Source organism: Ipomoea triloba, chromosome 1, assembly GCF_003576645.1.
Source record: "Ipomoea triloba cultivar NCNSP0323 chromosome 1, ASM357664v1".
Taxonomy (NCBI): Eukaryota; Viridiplantae; Streptophyta; class Magnoliopsida; order Solanales; family Convolvulaceae; genus Ipomoea; species Ipomoea triloba.
The window spans coordinates 24,387,168-24,392,068 of record NC_044916.1 but is presented as its reverse complement, the minus strand read 5'-3'; the positions used below and the strand labels follow the sequence as shown (position 1 = coordinate 24,392,068).

Here is a 4,901-nt window from a genome sequence, read left to right as displayed (position 1 = left end):
ACACACGCGCGCGCGCGCGCACACACACACTGTAACACCCCGATATTTTAAACAATTCTTAATCCAATAAAATACTCTTGAGAATATGATTTAATTTTCAATCCTAAATATTTTAATCCAAATACTTTAAAAAAAAACAAATTATTATTTCTTCAAAGTTTAAATAAATTATTTTATACCTTACAATTTTATTATTTAAAATCATTTTCTCTAAACTCCTATTTTATTAAGCTTTTACAATAAAATTATATATGAAATTTAATCTCCTACGAGAAATTTTCGTCAGAACAAGGTATAATTATATATTTTAAACTCTTTATTTTAAATGATTTGGTACGAAATATTTATATATTTATTTATGGTTTTAAAAGCCCTATTTAGGCGATAAATTTATTTATCACAATTTTGACCCAAAAGTCTATCTGAGATGAACCTGTGATCTTTATATTATTGTTTTGAGCCTAAGTTTAAAACCAAATTTATTCATGACCCAATCTACTAGTCCAAGGTATTTAATTTTCTAAACTTAAATAGTTTTTGAGCCCAATTTATTCAAGCCCAATTGTTACAAGTCCAAAGTAATTTAACCCTAGGTATATATGCTTATGTTCATTGTCTACAAAGGGGAGGTTCATTGTCCAAAATCCCCAAATCGGCAGCCCTAAGTCCCGTCTCTCTCTCGTATCTCTGCCTCTCGATCTCCTCTCGACGTCGACGAACAGCAGGCGATAGGCGACGATGGACGGGCTTCAGCACCGGATGAGCGACGGCGACGAAGCCCCGGCGAGGCGGCCCAGCGGTGGCAGCAGCTCCATCTCTCTCTCGCTTCCGGTCGCGGCGGTGGTTCTGGTCGGCGAAGCAACAGTGGAGCGGTGGTGGCTCGAAATTGATTAGGCAGAAAATAAGGGATTAAGGCTTCTAATGAAGGTAATTAAGAACTAATTAATTATTGATTATGAAGTATGGCTTTGGTTATGGTCTAATTGGCAATTATGCGCTAAGGATCTTGATTAAGCTAAGTATGATGACTGTGGAGTTAATACATTGATTAGTGTTAATGATATAATGATTAAGATGCTTAAGGTGATTATAGTTTAAATTAGTGATTAATTATTGATTATGGATTAATGATGGTTTAATTGATGGTGATGGAGTTATGGTGTTAAGATTAAATATGATGGGGGTTAGTGGTATTTAATGATGGGTTATGGTGTTAAAATGTTGATGGAACTTGATATAGAGTTTAAAGGTGATTATGATTTAATATGAGGAGGTTTACTGGTAATGATTAGAATAATGAGGGTGTTATGTACTGTAAGAAATGATTAAATGAAGCTAATGATGGACTTAGGAGGTACTAGTTACTAATGGAGTAATGGTTGATGATTAATTTTGATAAGAAAGATTGTTGACTATTAGTGTTGACTAAATGAAGATTAAGGATGATAATTAGACATTAATGGTGGATTAATGTTAATAATTAATTAATTTTGATTATGGATTAATTATGTTGAATGTGGTGATTAAGATTGTTGAGTGATTCGCACTGGGTTAAGGTAACATTAGGATTAATAAATAAGATTTTTGACTAATAGGATGAATTAAATAAGGATTATTATGGATTAATAAAGCATTGATTAGTTAATATTGCTAATGATGATTTAATGATAATGAGGATGGTTAATTGATTTTGGATTAGGGTAATGAATATGGGTGTTGACTTTATGATTTGGGAACTATTTAAACTTAATGGTGATTGTGGATGTATTGATGATATTGAAGATATGATTTAACGATGACAGTGATGGTTAGCTAATAATGGGGAAATAATGATATAATTATTATATGGTGGTTAATGGTGATGGCTAGAACTCATGCTATTGATTTATCGGAGATTAGTTATTGATAATGATTACTAAGAAAGATTATGAATTACTTGAGATAATGATGGACTATTGATAAAGTAATATTGGTTTAAGGGTGTCTAATGCTAAGAATATGGTTGGTGATGCATTGTGGTTGAGGATTAAGATTGATGATGATTAATGGGTTGATGATGGTATTATGGACTAATTATGAATTATGGATTGTAAGTGATAATTATGGATATGGATTAAATTATGGTGTTGAGTATGATGGTGATGGCATAATGATGATATAGAAATAAATAATTACGACGGTGGTGATTTAATGAAAAGGATAATAATGTCATTAGGGAATTAAATAAAATATTTGATTGATTCACAGGTTCCCCGTTGAATTGAAGTGGCTAGTCTGAGAGTTGAGTTTTAGAGTGGATGCTTGCTTTTGGAGCTTAGCTTTGAGGTAAGTTTCTATGTCCGTCAAAACTACTTTGCCCTATTAAATATGCTATTTATTTGATTTGCGTACTTAAAGCATTTTGAAAATGTGATTTACTAATCTATGAGTATGGATGTATCTATATATTGAGGATTCTATGAGATATTATACGAGTATGAAACTATATGGCTTTTGAAGGGTATAAACTATGTTTATTGTTGAGCGATATAAACTATATTTTAATTGGAGGATAAATCCTATGCTTGATGTAAATCCTATTTTGGAAATTTATATATTATATATATATACTCTATCTTGTTTTGGGAAGTGTATTTGAATAGCCTGCGGGCAATGGAAAATATCCATGAAAACCTATTTTGAAAGGATATTACTATTATGGAGGAATTATATACAAAGTACCTATTTTTGGAGAATATACTTTGTTTATAATTTATATGGAGGTTATTTATATTTTTATTATTGGAGGTTACGAGAATCTTGGGCTGCGGTCCAGATTATTGTGAGCACATAGGGTTGCGGTTCTATTTGCTATTGATATGAGAACCTAGGGCTGCGGTCCTATTGCTTATTGATTGGATGGGTAACCTGGTAGCAAAAATCCTGGGTTACTAGGGCTAGTAACTACCTTTGGGGCTTGGAATCCCCGGGGTGTGCGCACTTAGGTTTCTAGTTCCTGTTTCCATTTATATTGTATGGGTGTGAAGGTTCGGTAGTGGAGGTAAGCTCCGTTCCTATCCTCCTATTGGTGATTTGAGTACCTCCATACTTATGTGTTGATTTAACTATAAGCAAAGAATTGTTGGATACCTCCACTTGAGCAATATTATGCTATTTTGATATTTGAGAATGACTTGAGAAAACTTATATCTTGAAATGATTATTGGTTGAGTAAACTATATGATTTGAATTCCTCCATATACATATACTATGTTTTGTAAATATTTATAAGTAATGTGCTATATACATTCTTCCATACTTGAATTATACTATTTATCTATAATGAGTATTTGGAAAGCTATGCTTTGAAATGATATATAGAGATGTTGAAAAAGGCTATTTTATGAATTCTCCTTACTTATGATACCTTGTGAGTGACTAGCGATGGCTATAAAATTACTATATTGCTTTAAGTATATTTAATATTATACTTGAGAAAGTTTATATCTTGCTTATCCTTGGTGTGAGTTAAATCTTTTGAGAACCACTACCTATGATGGAAAATCCTTTTGGAAACACTCTTTTTAAGCTTTTGGCTAAATGGTTTATGGAGTATGGCAAACTTAAGTATCAAATCTATTTATAAAGTATACCTATTTTTCAAGCTATAAATATATTTATTTTACAGGGCGGAGTAGAGCTTACTTAGCATTTTATGCTAATTCTATTTGTTTGTGTTTTCCAAACCTTGTTGTTTTCAGGACTTGATAGAAGTGACCCGTTCTAAGAGTGCGGTGTAGAGCTAGTTTCCCTTGGAGTTGTAGCTTGGTTTAAATGGTTTAGTTTAGAATTCAAAATGTTGTATTATAGTTGATTTGTAATTCGATTAGTGAATTGTTGTAATATGGATTGCAGTTAGAAAGCTTTGTAGCCTGTGCGTTTGGGCTTAGTGGTGGTCCAAGCGTGGCATAACACCCCATTGGTTTAGAGTTTGAATTCGCTTCCGCATTTGTTTTCAGAATGGTTAGTAAGAAAGATTGTTTATTTATGATTAATCATGTATTAGAAATTGGGGGTGTTACGCGCGCGCGCACACACACATATATATTTCTGAATTCATTGATTTATTATTTATTAGAGCAAATTGCCATTTTGGTCCACTGACTATAGGGGTCCTTTTAATTGCAGTTCATGACTTTCAAAATTGTTAATTGCATACCATGACTATTTAATTTTTATCAATTTTGGTCACTCCGGCCAAATATCGCCGGAAGTTAAAATAATGGTTTTAGTCATTTCACATTTTTCCTTTCTTCTTCTGCGAACCAACTTTTCCTCCTTCTCCGGCGGACTAAGCATCCATGAAATTTTGTACAGAGCTTAAGAATGGGGATGAACGACTCTTATCTGCTACTGCAAAATGGGAGAGTGGTTATCAAAAGTAGCAAATTGCTCCTTCTTATCTACTACTTTTTGTACAGTAGCAAATTGCCAATCCATTCACAGCACGGCAAAAATCGTTGACGTTGTAATGAGAGCCGGCAAATTATCTGCTTCATCGCACTATAAATGCGAGCCGACATTGAGAGTCGACGAGCCGACGTTGTCGACGAGACGGAGTTTCCCGATTATCACGGGCTTCAGGTCACGTCCACCGCCATTGCGAGCTTGCAAGTTATATGCAATATCACTAAGCACAGGCTTCAGGTCACGTCCAACGGAAATAATTTAAGCTTTGTACAAAAATCCATGGATGCTTAGTCCGCCGGAGAAGGAGGAAAAGTTGGTTCGCCGGAGAAGAAAGGAAAAATGTGAAATGACTAAAATGCCCTCATTATTTTGACTTCCGGCGATATTTGGCCGGCAATTTGGCCGGAGTGACCAAAATTGATAAAAATTAAATAGTCATGGTATGCAATTAA

The 4,901-nt window shown here is 33.8% G+C and overlaps 1 long non-coding RNA gene across 1 annotated transcript; it reads left to right on the top strand.

Annotated features, from left to right (window-relative positions):
- Nucleotides 1-638: 638 nt before the first annotated feature.
- On the top strand, nt 639-4,139 carry LOC116020673. Its single transcript, XR_004098823.1, has 3 exons — nt 639-927; nt 2,248-2,325; nt 3,741-4,139. It is a non-coding gene; the product is annotated as an uncharacterized LOC116020673 (long non-coding RNA).
- The last annotated feature ends 762 nt before the right edge of the window (nt 4,140-4,901 follow it).